Source organism: Lepidochelys kempii, chromosome 4 (genome assembly GCF_965140285.1).
Source record: "Lepidochelys kempii isolate rLepKem1 chromosome 4, rLepKem1.hap1, whole genome shotgun sequence".
Lineage (NCBI taxonomy): Eukaryota > Metazoa > Chordata > Testudines > Cheloniidae > Lepidochelys > Lepidochelys kempii.
In genome coordinates, this window is record NC_136383.1 from 18,138,074 (window position 1) to 18,157,741 (window position 19,668).

The 19,668-nt window shown below is 43.7% G+C and overlaps 1 protein-coding gene across 5 annotated transcripts in view; it reads left to right on the forward strand.

Annotated features, from left to right (window-relative positions):
* The window catches only part of ARHGAP24 (Rho GTPase activating protein 24), a 336,201-nt gene that overhangs the window by 150,732 nt on the left and 165,801 nt on the right, over positions 1-19,668 (forward strand). The window lies entirely within an intron of this gene.

Here is a 19,668-nt window from a genome sequence, read left to right on the forward strand (position 1 = left end):
CTCCTGGACCCAGCAGGCAGAGAAGGGACCTCCGGTGAGTGTACCTTTTAAAATACTATACATGGTTTAAAAGCAAGCATGTGAAAGGATTACTTTACCCTGGCATTCGCGGCTCTCCTGGATGTACTCCCAAAGCCTTTGCAAAAGGTTTCTGGGGAGGGCAGCCTTATTGCGTCCTTCATGGTAGGACACTTTACCACTCCAGGCCAGTAACACGTACTCGGGAATCGTTGTACAACAAAGCATTGCAGTGTATGTTTGCTGGCGTTCAAACAACATCCGTTCTTTATCTCTCTGTGTTATCCTCAGGAGAGTGAGAGATAATTCATGGTCACCTGGTTGAAATAGAGTGCTTTTCTTCAGGGGACACTCAGAGGAGCCCATTCCTGCTGGGCTGTTTGCCTGTGGCTAAACAGAAATGTTCCCCGCTGTTAGCCACAGGGAGGGGGGAGGGTTGAGGGGGTAGCCACGCGGTGGGGGGAGGCAAAATGCGACCTTGTAACGAAAGCACATGTGCTATGTATGTAATGTTAACAGCAAGGTTTACCCTGAAAGAGTGTAGCCACTGTTTTATAAAATGTGTCTTTTTAAAAACCGCTGTCCCTTTTTTTTCTCCACCAGCTGCATGTGTTTCAATGATCACAGGATCTTCTCCTTCCCAGAGGCTAGTGAAGCTTACAAAGAAAAAAAAAACGCACTCGAGATGAAATATTCTCTGAGCTCATGCTGTCCTCCCACACTGACAGAGCACAGATGAATGTGTGGAGGCAAATAATGTCAGACTGCAGGAAAGCACAAAATGACCGGGAGGAGAGGTGGCGGGCTGAAGAGAGTAAGTGGCGGGCTGAAGACAGGGCTGAAGCTCAAATGTGGCGGCAACATGATGAAAGGAGGCAGGATTCAATGCTGAGGCTGCTGCAGGACCAAACCAGTATGCTCCAGTGTATGGTTGAGCTGCAGCAAAGGCAGCTGGAGCACAGACTGCCACTACAGCCCCTGTGTAACCAACCGCCCTCCTCCCCAAGTTCCATAGCCTCCACACCCAGACGCCCAAGAATGCGGTGGGGGGGCCACCGGCCAACCAGCCACTCCACCACAGAGGATTGCCCAAAAAAAAGAAGGCTGGCATTCAATAAATTTTAAAGTTGTAAACTTTTAAAGTGCTGTGTGGCATTTTCCTTCCCTCCTCCACTACCCCTCCTGGGCTACCTTGGTAGTCATCCCCCTATTTGTGTGATGAATGAATAAAGAATGCATGAATGTGAAGCAACAATGACTTTATTGCCTCTGCAAGCGGTGATCGAAGGGAGGAGAGGGGAGGGTGGTAAGCTTACAGGGAAGTAGAGTGAACCAAGGGGCGGTGGGTTTCATCAAGGAGAAACAAACAGAACTTTCACACCGTAGCCTTGCCAGTCATGAAACTGGTTTTCAAAGCTTCTCTGATGCGTACCGTGCCCTCCTGTGCTCTTCTAACCGCCCTGGTGTCTGGCTGTGCGTAACCAGCAGCCAGGCGATTTGCCTCAACCTCCCACCCCGCCATAAACGTCTCCCCCTTACTCTCACAGATATTGTGGAGCACACAGCAAGCAGTAATAACAATGGGAATATTGGTTTCGCTGAGGTCTAAGCGAGTCAGTAAACTGCGCCAGCGTGCCTTTAAACGTCCAAATGCACATTCTACCACCATTCTGCACTTGCTCAGCCTGTAGTTGAACAGCTCCTGACTACTGTCCAGGCTGCCTGTGTATGGCTTCATGAGCCATGGCATTAAGGGGTAGGCTGGGTCCCCAAGGATACATATAGGCATTTCAATGTCCCCAACAGTTATTTTCTGGTCTGGGAATAAAGTCCCTTCCTGCAGCTTTTGAAACAGACCAGAGTTCCTGAAGATGCGAGCATCATGTACCTTTCCCGGCCATCCCACATTGATGATGGTGAAACGTCCCTTGTGATCCACCAGAGCTTGCAGCACTATTGAAAACCCTTGCGATTTATGTACTCGGCGGCTTGGTGCTCCGGTGCCAAGATAGGGATATTGATTCTGTCTATGGCCCCACCACAGTTACGGAATCCCATTGCAGCAAAGCCATCCACTATGACCTGCACATTTCCCAGGGTCACTACCTTTGATATCAGCAGATCTTTGATTGCGTGGGCTACTTGCATCACAGCAGCCCCAACAGTAGATTTGCCCATTCCAAATTGATTCCCAACTGACCGGTAGCTGTCTGGCGTTGCAAGCTTCCACAGGGCTATCGCCACTCGCTTCTCAACTGTGAGGGCTGCTCTCATCTTGGTATTCATGCGCCTCAGAGCAGGGGAAAGCAAGTCACAAAGTTCCATGAAAGTGCCCTTACGCATGCGAAAGTTTCGCAGCCACTGGGAATTGTCCCAGACCCGCAACACTATGCGGTCCCACCAGTCTGTGCTTGTTTCCCAAGCCCAGAATCGGCGTTCCACGGCATGAACCTGCCCCATTAGCACCATGATGCATGCATTGGCAGGGCCCATGCTTTCAGAGAAATCTGTGTCCATGTCCTGATAACTCATGTGACCGCGCTGACGTCGCCTCCTCGCCCGGTATCGCTTTGCCAGGTTCTGGTGCTGCATATACTGCTGGATAATGCGTGTGGTGTTTAATGTGCTCCTAATTGCCAAAGTGAGCTGAGCGGCCTCCATGCTTGCCTTGGTATGGCGTCCGCACAGAAAAAAGGCGCGGAACGATTGTCTGCCGTTGCTCTGACGGAGGGAGGGGCGACTGACGACACGAGTTACAGGGTTGGCTTCAGGGAGCTAAAATCAACAAAGGGGGTGGCTTTACATCAAGGAGTATTTCAGGCAGGACTTCATGGAGGGTTCCAATAAGAAATGGTGCACCTAAGTTATTGTTCTTATTGGAACAAGGAGGTTAGCCTGGCCTCTGATACATGGCTAGATTTACCTTGCTGCACCTTCTCTGTGAGTGACTGCAGTGTGACCTAGAGGAATGAGTCCCCTAGACAGGGGAGAGGGGGAAGCAAATGAGTACAAAACAAATCTGGTCTATTTCTTGTTTTGATCCACTCCATCTATCTTTTACATCTTTGGCTGGCAGCAGACGGTGCAGAAGGACTGCATGCCATCCACATCTCATGGCTGCTTGGCAGAAGATGGTACAGTACGACTGCTAGCAATCCGTATTGCCTGCCTGCTCACCATGAGACGGTTCAATAGGACTGACTGCAGGACTAAAGAGAATGATCTGGTCAAGTCACTCCAAACTTAGTCCCTGCGCACATGTCTGCCCAGCTGCTCCCAGCCGACGCGGCCAGTAGCACTTCGGACATGACGAGGACGGCTACCAGTTGTACTGCACCGTCTGCTGCCAGAAGGCAATGGGTTGCTGTACCGCGTCTGCCAGCACCCAGGAGACATACGGTGACGGTTACCTGAGCGGGCTCCATGCTTTCTGTGGTATGGCGTCTGCACAGGTAACGCAGGAAAAAAGGCGCAAAATGATTGTCTGCCCTTGCTTTCACGGAGGGAGGGAGGGAAGGGGGGCCTGATGATATGTACCCAGAACCACCCGCAACAATGTTTTAACCCCATCAGGCATTGGGATCTCAACCCAGAATTCCAATGGGCAGCGGAGACTGCGGGAACTGTGGGATAGCTATCCACAGTGCAACACTCCGGAAGTCGACTCTAGCCTCGGTACTGTGGAAGCACTCCGCCGAGTTAATGCACTTAGAGTATTTTCTGTGGGGACACACACACTCGAATATATAAAACCGACTTCTATAAATTCGACCTTATTCCGTAGTGTGGACATACTCTGAGCCTTTTCTACATTATTAAACAGTTTAACTTAAAACAACACCCCCACACAACAAACCTAGGGCACGAGGTTCGTGTACTGAAGGCAGCTGTCTGGTACATAAGATCTACTGTGCTGTAATAGTACAGTAGTTCTTTCTATGAATCTCTGCAGTCTATAGTATTGGATAGGCTGTAGGAATCCCTGGAGATATTGTCAGTTCTCAGCTCTGTCCTGTGTTACAACAGCTATTCTGTTAAATAGCTTCAGAAGGAAGGTCTTTGACAAATGCAGAAAGCTCTAGGCTTGTAACCCTCTGATCAACATCAACACATCTTAATTTTGGATCTGGCAGTAGCCTATCTGCTTCAGTAAGTCTTGGCATGATGCAGGCTATTAAATCAAGCTGTGAATGCCTGTAGGGGTCAGATCAGATGTCTACACCCTTTTAAAAGGGTAAAGGATAACTCCTGATAGTCTCCAGTTTTAAACACTAAAAACTTTGTCCTGGTTCATTGGTCTACTTATTTTTTGGTACTGGTGAAAGGCTGGAATTGGTGCTTTATATATACTTGTGATAATGGTTCCATGCATATCCATGATTATTTGTATCATGAAAGTATAAATGCCTTACTAAAATATAAGGCCAAGTTCTCAAACGTGCTCAGCATTCACAACTGAAGGCAGATTTTCTTAAAGAGCTCTGTTCCTGTTTATGCATCAGAATGAACTCAACAGATTATGAGATCTGCTGAGCACTTTAGAAAATCTGACCACTTCATTTAGGTTCTGAGCGTGCTTGAAAATCTGGTCCAAATTTGTCTGGATGCATATGGAAAGGTTTTGTTAGGTTTTCTTTTTGTTTCTTTCTCCTCCCACCCACCCCTCCTCACTCTGCTCTGAAATTATTTGAACACTATACAGTGTCTTTCTGCAAGAGATAGCAAACAAGCCAGTGTTGCACTCTGTACAGTTTAAGGGAAAGAAGGGTAGTTTGTAATGCTAAATTAATTTAATTATGGCTTTGTAGCTACTGCTTACAGTGTGTACAGTCCCAATATCCCAATTAAAAATGAAATACTAGGAAATCTGTATTGTCTAGCCAAGGTCCAGACAGCCCAATCATATTGATAAATCCCATTCACAAAACACCTGCCTAATGCAGATTACAGTATAAAAAAACTCACGATGGAAATACTTAGATTCAAGAGAGGGGAAAATATACAACAGACTATGTTCTGGGTTTGGGTTTTCAAAGTGGGTTTAGAATTATGCTCCCTTTAAATCCTGTAATTGGCACCCTGTGTTTTACAGGATGGATTAGATAAAGCTACGTGAAGTATTTTAAACATAGAGTGTCGGTGTTAAAGATTACACTAAAAAACACACAAGGGATGGCAGTACTACATAGAGATCAATAGCTTTGCTTGGGCCTAGACAGTGGAATCATTACCATAAGATTCAGGACAGGGATTATCCCACTATATGTTTGTATAACCTCTAGCATAGTGGGACCCTAAAGTCAGTTGGAGCTACTAAATTGTATTGTGACACAGTGTATAAGAATGTACCTGCTATAATGATTATGCTAATGAAATACAGGCCTTCACAATAAATAGTGACTGAACTCTGAGGAAGTTTGGACGTAGCACTTACAATTGCATCAGACTTCAAACTCTGGAGGGGTACAAGTTTGATTAGCTCAGACTAACTGAGAAGTAAAAGCACTGCAATAGCCTTCCATGCATCAAACTTGTTCACTTATTTATAATTCTTCATTATGTGGGCAGATGTATAGATGCTGCCTTTCAAGAATCAGTGTCTAATAGCAGTTTCCACCCTATAATATCTGAGATGTTGCATTTTCCTATTGTTAGAATAGGAAATAAGTGCATATTTCACATAACATTACATTGTAACATTTGGTTAATATTGACCTTGAAATGGAGATCATTTGTATGTCCCTGTTATGCACTAAAATGCTCTAACTATCTCAGTTAATTACATGAATTTGTCTTTTTCCAGTCATGAAACAGCATTTTGCTGTTAAGTTGTGACATTTGTCTGTTGGCCTCTTTGCAGTTGGAATGGAGCTCAGGGAAGTATGGAGAAAAGCTGTTAATCTGGGACCCCAGAACTGATTTGGAGAATTTTCTAATGATAGAGGATCATGGTCCAAACTAGCTTTGTACTATGCTTAAACGGCATCCATAAGGAAATTACTTTCTTTTTTTGCCACTCCTTTCATTTGTGAAGCGCTCAGTTCTCTGTACTCTGCAACCATTGTAAACTCTGTATTGAAAATATAAAATCTTGTATGGAATAGAAAGCTGTTGTCCCCACAACATAACAGATGCCTATTAGGATGTTCAGGTGAACATGGACAGGGAAATTTTCAAATACGCTTAAGGAAAATTTAAGAACACAAGTCCCACTGAAATTCAAAGGGACTCCGACATTCCCCAGGGTACAATTTGGATCACTGGTCAGCTCTGTCCCCTCAATACTCCAGCCTGGGGTGCCTTTTACACTGCTTTTCTATGAGAACTACCACTCTTGGCCCGTTCACACACAGCCTGTAGCAGGCAAAATCACTCCTAGCTCTATTACATGAATGCTCTGACCAGTCACTCATGAATTACATACAAGATGACACCAGCAAATTCCCAGTCCCAAACTTCCCCCAGAAATGTGCATCTTGTACTGCCCAGCACCCATTGGACAATAAAAGATCATACAAAGTAATTTCATCAGTGGAAAATGTTATGTTATCTCAAGTGGAGGTTCCAAAACAATTCAATCCAAACTTACTGGTTTAGATAAAACAATAAAACAAATGTATTAACTACAGAGAGAGAGAGAGAGATTTTAACTGATTACAAATAATAAGCCATAAAAGTCAGAATTGGTTACAAAGAAAATAAAAAGATAAAACACAAGCTAAATGCCTAATTGAACAAGCTAAATGAATTTAAAAGCAAAAGGTTTTTCTCGCCATAAGCTTACAGCAGTCTGTACTGGCTGAAATGCCTCCCAGCCAGGACCCCTTCTCCAATTCAAAGTTGTTTCCTTTATCTTTCAAGCATTGTAGCTGCCATGAGTAGAGATTGAGGGGAGGGGAGCGGGAGAGGTGAACTGTGTCCTCCCCTCCATTCTTATATTCTTCTTCCCTCTTTGAGGATTATCTCCATCTGGGGTTTAGACGACAGCCCGTCTGTTTACATGGTAACCCATGCACTCTGTCTTTGCCAATATGTATTTAATATTTATGTAGGTGATTGTCCAATTGATTAAACTGATATCTGACTGGGGCACCAGTGTGTCTTTGTCTCTGAAGAACTAGTTTGGTCCTGTCTTTCTAACTCTGGAACATGTTACAGCAATGTTAGACAGTAGAATCTTATAACTTTACATGTAGTGTTGATGCACATTTTACCAGGACAATAATGTTCAGGAGACTGAATTTTCAGATGATACTTTACAAGGCCTACTTTGTATGGAATTTATTATGGTCTTGTGAAAAGAATGACCATGGGATACAGGCTGTCACAGACTCTTCTTCCTTAATTCCTGGGGTGCATTTGAAAATCTCACCTGCTATTTAATAATTATTAGTTTCGTAACAGTCATACAAAATATTTTCTTTCCCCCCAAAACAAATATAATACAAATTACTTATATCTTCATACATTTAGAATGTTTTTGGTAGTAAGATAGATTAATAACTTTTCAGCTACTAGACTTTTTGAGCATGTTATCAAAACTGCTCCAGCTTTCTTCAAATCTATCTGTTCTAAAAATGCCATTTTCCTAACCATTTCTCTCATTTTTCAAAGTGAACCGTTATCTATAATTGTTTCTGCAGTCATAAAACACAGAAACATTTCTCTTGATTCTAAATTATATGGGATGAAACAGAACTAAACAAAACAAAATTTCCTTTGGTTAGTGTTACAGGGTAAGTCCAGTTTCCTCAAACAGTCATACAGGCTATGAGGACCTGAAAAATTAAAGAGAGAGTCTCTCGTTCTCTCTCTCTCTCTGCTCCTCCTTTAGGCCCCACTCCAGCAAAGAGCTTCAGCACATCTACATTTAAGCACCCGAGTAGTCATGAAGTCAGTGGAACTACTCAGGTGCTTAAAATTAAGCATTTATTTAGCTGCTTTGCTGCAACAGGGCCCAACTTCCTCTGTTATTCCTCATCTCTCCAAAGTCAGATGGTCAGTTCAAGGGTCCAACGGATCTTAGCACATTTAAATAAAACGATAGGGCAGAACGGAGTCAGCTGAAGACATTCACACAGCCACTATTCATCTCACAAGTGTAGAACCAAAATGTTGCATGCATATAACCTCAGTTTTGTTAAGGAGACTGACTTGATCTAGTATCATAGGATAAGGTCATATGTTTGTCAACAGCTGGATTATACAAATGATGTCTGGTAGCTACAAATGCTATTGCTGGACAAAAAGTCATCAGTGTAATTTAAATTTGTATGAATCATTTACCAGTTATGACAGTGTCACCTAAAAGTTAAAAGCATATGGTCCAGGTCCTGCCCTCAGATATGTGCACATAATTCTGATATCAGTCTAGCCCTGACAAAATATTTATTTGCTTTGGTGATCCAAGGACAGTGGGTGAATGTCTAGAAAAATGGCACCCTCATACCCCTGCTGATATTCGCTGAATGTCTGACTAATCCAGTAAAATTTATTGAGCTGTTGAAAGTCTTGTGACACTTGAATTTCTACTGTTTGTAGCTTTCAAGGCGTTAATACTTATAAATGAAATGATTGTGTTCTTATCCTGCATCTAATAAGGTTATATGTTTATATAGAGCTTCATGCATGATAAAACTCACTGGCTTTTGGTAGGCTCTTCCAGTGATTCAATTATAATATTCTTTTAATGGCAGGAAAACTGAATAAAAGCAAGCAAAAAACTAGGTATGCCATGCTTCCCACTCCGGAAGTTCAGATCTTTTAACATTTTTTCCCAAAATGATTTAGTAGCAGCTATTTAATGAACTTAAATGGCACTAAAATAAACAGCTGTTCCCAGTACTTCCTAGACAATAAAACCTATTAGCTCAACGATTCATGGCAAAGTGATTAGATTCACTTCAGTACTAATGGAATAACTGGGAAACCATAGGCAGAGCTGTGTTCGCAGAGGAAGATAGAGTCCGATTTTCAAAACTGCTGACCATACACTGCTCCCATGGTTTTCAGTTGACTTCACTGGGATTTGTGATTGTTCATCACATTTTGAAAATCTGGACAATAGTAGGTATGTCACAGCACTGAGTCTGTGTGATCCTCCAGTCAAGAGAGCCAGGCTTTGGGTCCCTAAAGGAGATTTTCAGCTGTCTGTCTTCTTTCTTTTTTAAAGTAGGTTTCTAGCAACAAACAAACGAGTAAAGAGAAATCAATCCAAGTTGTGACCATTGGAGAAGCTTATGTCACAGGAGAATGATGAATGAGCAGTTAAACATGGAATCACCCAAACTTTCCTTCTTTTTGACCAGTCTCTCTCAAAAAATGACTGGCCAAGAGTTTGAAAAATGGGTGTCAAATAAAACTTAGAGGATCTCCTGGATTTTCAGCATGTTTTAAAATTAGGCCACTAATTTAGGTGCCTATGTATAAACTCTAGGAGCCGAACTTTAGGCATCAATTTTTACGTTAGCCTGTATCTGCTAGTAAATATTGTTTATTGAGGGGAAAATGGCAACTTTCACAATGGTGTTTATCATAAGTCTCAAAGGTGAATAAATGAGCTCACCAGCTTTTAGAAAAGAATCCTGGGAAACTCGTAAACCAACAGTTCATTCAGATAACTGAGTCAGATCCTGGCTGACATTCTGCCTGCTTCCATTCCAGTAGTGGAAAACTTGCAGAAAACCAGATTGACCATCTGCTTGGGGATTCCTTTGGTGTTGGGGAATTCTCAGCTGGTGTAGGGACATAAAGGTGACATAAAGCCATTTTTGCTTACTCCCCTCTCTCAGGAATCTGAATCTGAGAGTTCAGCCCTCTCTTTCTCTCATATAAACACACATGCACCATTAGCCAGTTTATATCACTTTTTTGCTTTAATTGAAGTTTATCGTCAAGAAGCCACCTTTCTTTGCAGTACTTGTTTATCTTTATTGTCAAGCATTAGTGTGGAAAGCTTCTATTGTTGCTTTATGCTTTTATACTCAAAGCATTACAAGATATGGGATTCCACAAAAGAAAACTTACACAATCGATGGAACACTTTCCCAGTCAATAATATTGTGATTGATCCAATGTAATTTTGTTTTGACCTTTCCATCTGTGTACCGAGATAACCCTCCTAATACCATTAATCAGACATAGCAGTGATTTGATGCAGGTCTTTTAACTGCTGATGTGGTATTGATTCAGCGTCGAGAGCAGAGACATTGTTAGCATGAGCTGTTTACATCATTTACAAGCTACATCTAAGAGAAAATTGTTGTCTTCAATTACTAATGAGAGGGGTGAATGAATTAAAGTGATCTGGCTCCCATTATTCAAATTCAGTTTACTGTAGAACTTGTGCTATGGGAGACTGTGGGTGGCATTTTCAAAAGTGCCTAGGTGACTTAAGAGCATAAGTCCCACTGAAAGTCACTTTGGCACTTTTGAAAATCCATCTTATTTCCTTCAGAGTAACACGGGGTACTGCTCCAGTAATTAGTTGAACAACAGGTTTGTGATGATGAAATGAGGTCCCAGGAGGAAGACCTTTATTGTGTCTCCATTAGCCCCCTTTATTAAAAACCATTTGCCATATCACTGTTGTTTTCTTTACTCTCAGACGACATCAGGCCTAAGCACAGGACAGGAAAGATTCAATCATGCACCATTAAAAGATTTTTTTACACATAAATGTGTTCCAACTTTTTGCTCTCTAGGTTTAGAAATGGGGGTTTCATGAGCCTGATCCAAAGGTCACTGAAGTCAATGGAAAGACTCCTATTGATTTCACTGGGATTTGATTAAGGTGCTGTACTAATACGAAGGTAAAGTGGCAGTCAAGTGGATATATGGGACTTACCTATAGTCCTGAAAGGGCCCTGATAAAGGACTTTTAACATTTTTAGGTAAAGAAAAGCTATTTAAGGTCCTTTTTAGAGACTTTCTAATATTTCTCTGGGTTCTGTACAGTTCTACCCAGTTCTGCTTCACCGCTGGCCATCTCTGAGATGACTTGATGTCAGTCTATAAAATGTACCTACACAGGAAACAAAAATTTGACAATAGAGGACTCTTCAGTTGAGCAAAATCTAATGACTGGAAGTTAAAGTAGGGTGACCAGATAGCAAGTGTGAAAAATCGGGACAGGGGGTGGAGGGTAATAGAAGCCCATATTAAAAAAAAGCCCCAAATATTGGGACTGTCCTTATAAAATCGGGACATCTGGTCACCCGAAGTTAAAGCAACAGACATTTGGAGTAGAAAGAAGATGAACATTTTTAACAGTGAGGGGAATTGACCATTGGCATAACTTACCATGGGCAGTGGTGGATTCCATTGCTGGAAATTTTTAAATCAAGACTGGAAGTTTTTCTAAGGAAATGACTACACTGTGAGCAGAGGTGTGATTCCCAGCTTGTTCAGATGTACTTGTGCCAGCTCTCATCAAGCTAACATGCTCCACCTTGTGTTCTAGTTTGATGAGAACTAGCGCAAGTATGTCTGCGTGAACTGGGAATCACACCCCTGGTTCATAGTGTAGATGTTGCCTAAAAGCTATGCACCAGTTCGAACAGGAATTAATTCAGGGATGTCCTAAGTCTGTGTTATGTAGGAGTCAGACTAGATTAGGAGAGAGGCCCCTTTTGGCCTTACAACCTGTGAATCAACACCATTGGGGTGTTGTGCCTCAGTGGAAAAGACAGCAGTTCTATCTGCTGTTTGCCTGGGCTGTCTGAATGAGGAAGCTACTTGCCCATTCCATCCTGTTCATTTGCATGGGGGCCCAGCAGAATCTGACTCTAACTAATTAACCCCCCATTCTTGTAAAGGTGTAGTGGGTACCAGTAGTCATTAAATCCAACTGAATAAGACAAGTTTGGATGCTCTATATTAAGTCCTATTTGACTTGTGACAAGCCAAATAAACATTAGGAACCTTTCCAAGAAAAGGAAAACACCTAATTTTTAAAACTCTCTCCTATCTCTAAAATGCCATGTCTGACTTCCCTCAAACTTTTCAAAAACTTCTGCTCTGGGACATTGTAGATGGAATTGAGTAAGTTTTGCAAGTAGTGGTGATAACTTAATTTACAATGGAAAACTAGTTTCTAGAGCTAGTGTCTCCTCAGAGTTTCCTTCATGGATATCATTGCTTTGCTTAAATCTTTTTGCAGTAAAGGGGCCAACACCCACAATAGCTTCCACAACATCTATGACTTTCTTGTGTAATGGCAAAGATTGCGTGCATTGCTGTCCACATGGATGACTGCCTCCATACGGCTCCCAATGTAGGCTGCTCTGAACGCATCTACCCAGGGGCTCCATGGAAACAAACACAATAATATATGCTCTCAAAGAACTAACAGCCATCCCGTCCCTGCCCTGGCCCATTTCTGGACTGCATACTAGCCCCCGGCTGTACTTCAGATAGTGACACATGCACTTACTCTGGACAGTTCGTGTTTACAGGCAGTTCATTATACTGTGATGTACACAATGTATATGGCATGGCATGAAAGTAATATAAAAGACTTACGGGTACGGGGGGCTGACTCTAGGCCCCCGGAAGGGGCGGGGCCTCGGGGGGAAGGGCAAGGCTGGGGGTCAGCCTCCCCCAGCCAGCCCATGCTGCCTGGGGCTCTGGCAGCGATTTAAAGGACCCAGGGCTCTGGCCACTGCTGTGGGAGCGGCTGGAAGCCCCAGGCATTTTCGAATTGCCAGGCCCCAGGACAGCTGTCCCTTTCTTCCTCCCTCCCCACCCTGTTGGTGGCCCTGGGGAGGAGGGGGCAAAAGGGGCAGCAACATTAAAGTGCTGCCACAGCAGTGCTTTAATGTCGTCTGTGTACAGGCTGGTACCGGTGGGCACTTCTTACCGGTATGCCGTACTGGCCCATTTTCACCTCTGGGCGTACTATAAGGGAAGGCATATCTCTGCACAAATGTGTGAATTTCTCGTTAAAAAAAAAAGTTAATTTTAAATACTTGTTTGCGTATCTTTCTCTCCATTTTGAATTCCATGTGGTACTGGTGTGAGAGTTACATGAGGGCACTAGCGTGGAATTTGCCATTCACAGATGCATGCTGCTGGTCACAGTTTGTAATAAATTTTGCATTGGGTTACAAACTAGAAATTCCTCTGACGGGTTGGACCCCCCTTCTGTGATACCACCTGATGTATTGGGATTTCACTGAGCCTCTTCTGCTCCACCAGCCTGGGTTCCCAATCCCTGTTTTGCTGAATTAGGCTCTCCAGCCTCTTGCAGCACACACACACAAGTAGGGCCACAAGCAGCTGCAGCCACAGACTGAAGTCAGCTCTGTGTGAGAGGACTCCCCCAGCACTCGCACGCACGCCGCTTTTGGGAGATAAACGCAAAATAATACTGTCTTATGCTGTATAGACAAATCTGCACAGCACAAGCTCATAAAAATCTGCCCTCTTCCTCAAAGTGGTTTTCTTACACAGGCTAAAAATCCATCCAGCCTGGGACCATCACTTCCCACAGTTCAGTCTTTGTTCCTCAGGTGTTTTCAGGTGTGTTGTTGTAGAGAGAGTGAGGACTGCTCATGTTGTCATTGTCCCTCTTTTGTGTCTCCTCTCCCCCCCTCCCCCGCCCCCACTTACTAGGAAGCTTCTTTGTTGTGACCTGGGTCAAACAGTTCCCATTGGATGGAGCTGTCTGACTTGGGTCAAACAGTTCCCATTGCGCAGAGCTATCTTTGAGAGGTTTTCGTTGCATACAGTTCCTGGGGTAATCCTTGTGCTTGTGTGCATTTCTTCAATAAGCCACTAACATGGTTTGGCCTCATCCAGCGTAGAACATTTGAAATACAGAGACATGGTCAATATTTCCAGCTTCAGATACAAAAATGATACATGGATACAAATTGGATTCAGTAAATTATAAACACATTCAGTAAATTATAACCTTTCCAATGATATCTTACAAGACCCATCTTGCATAAAGTATATCTTTGTTATACCATATTCATATAATAATAATATTTCTATGAAGAATATGGGGTGTAATGTCACACCCTCTTCCATATATTAATAACAACAAACATGGAGTTAGAAACTTATCAAGTTCAGGGGCTGCTTCTGCCTTTTGTCTTTCTGATGCTGGCTCTGCGGTGGGCAGCTCCTATGGGGGGCATCAAAATGTTCTCCGGCCGCAAAGCCTCCTCAGGGACTGGTTTGAGTACAAGAGCCACTTCGGCAGCTGCATCTGGCACTTGCTGGCTGCCCTCTAGTCCTGTATTGGATTCAGGGATGAGAAGGTCGCTGACCAGGCTGTCATGAAGCACTGATGTCTCAGTGCAGTACACAGTCAAACTCCTCAGAAGAGGGGCAGGATGGCAGCGAGTTCCCTGCTACGTTGTAGTGCTCACAGATAGTGTTTATCTAGCTAGGTTTCAGAGTAACAGCCGTGTTAGTCTGTATTTGCAAAAAGAAAAGGAGTACTTGTGGCACCTTAGAGACTAACCAATTTATTTGAGCATGAGCTTTCGTGAGCTACAGCTCACTTCATTGGATGCATGCCGTGGAAACTGCAGCAGACTTTATTTATACACAGAGAATATGAAAAAATACCTCCTCCCACACCGCTGTCCTGCTGGTAATAGCTTATCTAAAGTGATCATCAGGTGGGCCATTTCCAGCACAAATCCAGGTTTTCTCACCCTCCACCCCCCCACACACAAATTCACTCTCCTGCTGGTGATAGCCCATCCAAAGTGACAACTCTTTACACAATGTGCATGATAATAAAGTTGGGCCATTTCCTGCACAAATCCAGGTTCTCTCACCCCCTCACCCCCCTCCCAAAAACCACACACACAAACTCACTATCCTGCTGGTAATAGCTCATCCAAAGTGACCATTCTCCCTACAATGTGCATAATTAAGGTGGGCCATTTCCAGCACAAATCCAGGTTTTCTCACATCCCCCCCACCCCCATACACACACAAACTCACTCTCCTGCTGGTAATAGCTCATCCAAACTGACCACTCTCCAAGTTTAAATCCAAGTTAGACCAGAACATCGTGGGGGGGGTAGGAAAAAACAAGAGGAAATAGGCTACCTTGCATAATGACTTAGCCACTCCCAGTCTCTATTTAAGCCTAAATTAATAGTATCCAATTTGCAAATGAATTCCAATTCAGCAGTTTCTCGCTGGAGTCTGGATTTGAAGTTTTTTTTGTTTTAAGATAGCGACCTTCATGTCTGTGATTGCGTGACCAGAGAGATTGAAGTGTTCTCCGACTGGTTTATGAATGTTATAATTCTTGACATCTGATTTGTGTCCATTTATTCTTTTACGTAGAGACTGTCCAGTTTGACCAATGTACATGGCAGAGGGGCATTGCTGGCACATGATGGCATATATCACATTGGTGGATGTGCAGGTATACGAGCCTCTGATAGTGTGGCTGATGTTATTAGGCCCTGTGATGGTGTCCCCTGAATAGATATGTGGGCACAATTGGCAACGGGCTTTGTTGCAAGGATAAGTTTCTGGGTTAGTGGTTCTGTTGTGTGGTATGTGGTTGTTGGTGAGTATTTGCTTCAGGTTGCAGGGCTGTCTGTAGGCAAGGACTGGCCTGTCTCCCAAGATTTGTAAGAGTGTTGGGTCATCCTTTAGGATAGGTTGTAGATCCTTAATAATGCGTTGGAGGGGTTTTAGTTGGGGGCTGAAGGTGACGGCTAGTGGCGTTCTGTTATTTTCTTTGTTAGGCCTGTCCTGTAGTAGGTAACTTCTGGGAACTCTTCTGGCTCTATCAATCTGTTTCTTTACTTCAGCAGGTGGGTATTGTAGTTGTAAGAAAGCTTGACAGAGATCTTGTAGGTGTTTGTCTCTGTCTGAGGGTTTGGAGCAAATGCGGTTGTATCGCAGAGCTTGGCTGTAGACGACGGATCGTGTGGTGTGGTCAGGGTGAAAGCTGGAGGCATGCAGGTAGGAATAGCGGTCAGTAGGTTTCCGGTATAGGGTGGTGTTTATGTGACCATTGTTTATTAGCACTGTAGTGTCCAGGAAGTGGATCTCTTGTGTGGACTGGACCAGGCTGAGGTTGGTGGTGGGATGGAAATTGTTGAAATCATGGTGGAATTCCTCAAGGGCTTCTTTTCCATGGGTCCAGATGATGAAGATGTCATCAATATAGCGCAAGTAGAGTAGGGGCTTTAGGGGACAAGAGCTGAGGAAGCGTTGTTCTAAATCAGCCATAAAAATGTTGGCATACTGTGGGGCCATGCGGGTACCCATAGCAGTGCCGCTGATCGGGTACCCATAGCAGTGCCGCTGATCTGAAGGTATACATTGTCCCCAAATGTGAAATAGTTATGGGTAAGCACAAAGTCACAAAGTTCAGCCACCAGGTTAGCCGTGACATTATCGGGGATAGTGTTCTTGATGGCTTGTAGTCCATCTTTGTGTGGAATGTTGGTGTAGAGGGCTTCTACATCCATAGTGGCCAGGATGGTGTTATCAGGAAGATCACCGATGGATTGAAGTTTCCTTAGGAAGTCAGTGGTGTCTCGAAGGTAGCTGGGAGTGCTGGTAGCGTAGGGCCTGAGGAGGGAGTCTACATAGCCAGACAATCCTGCTGTCAGGGTGCCAATGCCTGAGATGATGGGGCGCCCAGGATTTCCAGGTTTATGGATCTTGGGTAGTAGATAGAATATCCCAGGTCGGGGTTCCAGGGGTGTGTCTGTGCGGATTTGATCTTGTGCTTTTTCAGGAAGTTTCTTGAGCAAATGCTGTAGTTGCTTTTGGTAACTCTCAGTGGGATCAGAGGGTAATGGCTTGTAGAAACTCGTGTTGGAGAGCTGCCGAGCAGCCTCTTGTTCATATTCCGACCTATTCATGATGACAACAGCACCTCCTTTGTCAGCCTTTTTGATTATGATGTCAGAGTTGTTTCTGAGGCTGTGGATGGCATTGTGTTCCGCACGGCTGAGGTTATGGGGCAAGTGATGCTGCTTTTCCACAATTTCAGCCCGTGCATGTCGGCGGAAGCACTCTATGTAGAAGTCCAGTCTGCTGTTTCGACCTTCAGGAGGAGTCCACCTAGAATCCCTCTTTCTGTAGTGTTGGTAGGGAGGTCTCTGTGGATTAGTATGTTGTTCAGAGGTATTTTTGAAATATTCCTTGAGTCGGAGACGTCGAAAATAGGATTCTAGGTCACCACAGAACTGTATCATGTTCGTGGATTTAAACTTGGAGAGTGGTCAGTTTGGATGAGCTATTACCAGCAGGAGAGTGAGTTTGTGTGTGTATGGGGGTGGGGGGGATGTGAGAAAATCTGGATTTGTGCTGGAAATGGCCCACCTTAATTATGCACATTGTAGGGAGAATGGTCACTTTGGATGAGCTATTACCAGCAGGATAGTGAGTTTGTGTGTGTGGTTTTTGGGAGGGGGGTGAGGGGGTGAGAGAACCTGGATTTGTGCAGGAAATGGCCCAACTTTATTATCATGCACATTGTGTAAAGAGTTGTCACTTTGGATGGGCTATCACCAGCAGGAGAGTGAATTTGTGTGGGGGGGTGGAGGGTGAGAAAACCTGGATTTGTGCTGGAAATGGCCCACCTGATGATCACTTTAGATAAGCTATTACCAGCAGGACAGTGGGGTGGGAGGAGGTATTTTTTCATATTCTCTGTGTATAAATAAAGTCTGCTGCAGTTTCCACGGCATGCATCCGATGAAGTGAGCTGTAGCTCACGAAAGCTCATGCTCAAATAAATTGGTTAGTCTCTAAGGTGCCACAAGTACTCCTTTTCTTTTTATCTAGCTAGGTACAGATAGCTATCCCAGTTTGTGTTTGTAAGTTTATTCTTAGGTGATTCCTGTAGCTTTGAGTACAGGAACTACAATTCCCAGGATGCCGAGAGTTCTGTGAAAGTGTGAGGGGAATAAACCTAACCTTTGCTGTTATGATTCCCATGGCTTCCTCAAATGGGTTCAGGTATAAAACAAACCAGTGATAAGCATAAAAGAACCACACAGAAACAGAAACCTAACCTATCCGTGTGCCTCATTATTCCTGCTACTGTTTGTTCACAGTTGGTGCTCCCAGGAAGGTACAAAATGCAGTTCTCATCTCTGGTGTTCCAGTATTTGGTCTTGAGCAGTTAATCTGCTCCCTGCTCTGGTCATTGGTTTGGTGAATCTCCAATGCTGCTAGCTTCTTGGCTATTAGCTGGTATCCATGATCATTCCTGGAACTCTTGCTAAAGTTGAACTGTTTGCTTGCCTCACACCAGGGATTAACCAAAAGCTGGCTGTGCTCCTGTGGTCAGCTAGCAGTGCACTTGGCAAAGGACTTATTTGTGTAAGTGGCTGTTACAAACATAGGAAGAGGTTCACTCTGCTTTCAGCTCTGTAGTTGGAACAAAATAAAAGGGTTAAACACCAAGCATCTGTACTTGTACCGGGGTTGGCTTCTATTTCCTGGGAGTTGATTGGCCAGTCTTAGGATAGAAAGGACACAGGACTTTGTCCCATGAGATTTTCGGGTCACATTGGCAGGACTCTCAGAACCCAGAACTGGAGGTCCTGGGTCCAAGCTGAGTCCACGCTGCAAAAAGATGGAGTTTGAACCTGAACCGCTGAGAGACTTGGGCTCAGACTCTCCATCCATGCAGGATCCTGGGGCCCAAGCTTAGGACTGAGTTAGAATTGTGTGTAGATGGAAAGGGGACACGGGCTTGAGCCTGAATTTGCATCTACACTATGAATTAGGGTGTGATTCCCCTGCTTATGTACACATACACGCGCTAGCTCATGTCAAGCTAACATGAGTACAAATAGAAGTGTAGCCACAGTAGCATAGGTAGCAGCAGGGGAAGCAGGGCTGAGCCATGCTAGTACATACACACACTGGTTTCAGGATCCCACAAGTGCACTATTTATACTAATACCTGTTTGATGAGAGCTAGCGTGAATGTGTGTATGTTAGCAGGGGAATCACACCCTTCATTCATAGTATAGACGCAACCTAAGATATGTCTACACTGCAGTGTAAACCCAGGCTCAGACTCAGTGCAGACATAGCCTAAGACAATGAACAGCACAGGAAAGGTGAAGAGGGAGACAGTCAAATGTATACAATTGTTTATATATATATCTAAATATTTGGGTTTTGATTTGTTTTGTATATAAATGTACACAAAATTTTTTACAACTACCCCTTAATCTGTCATATGTTGTCTGATGTCATTATATAAGCAATTCACAACTCATTTTCAATTAGTTAATGAACAGATATTAGTGAATGGGAAGGGATGTCACAAGCCTTGTGTTCACTTTGATTCTTGCTATTGAAATGGTTTTGAACCAGGTAAATGAGAATCTTCATTTTATACTCGCGACTTGCTGCAACTAAGACACACTGACACCACCATGTTTTCTCTCCCTCTTTCGTTCTCCTCTCCCAAAGATCTGAAAGTAATGTTACCGTTATTTTATGTGATCACATTTCTTTCGTTGGTGGAGAGTGAGTGATTGTTGCATGGATCATATTTCTGGACTGTACACATTAGTAATATTGAAGGTAGTGACAACATGTTTTCTTGGCATATTTTGTTGAAACTGGGGGGTAGGAAGCAGCATGGATTTTATGGATTAAGTTTAAGAATAAGAATTGAAAGAAGAAAAT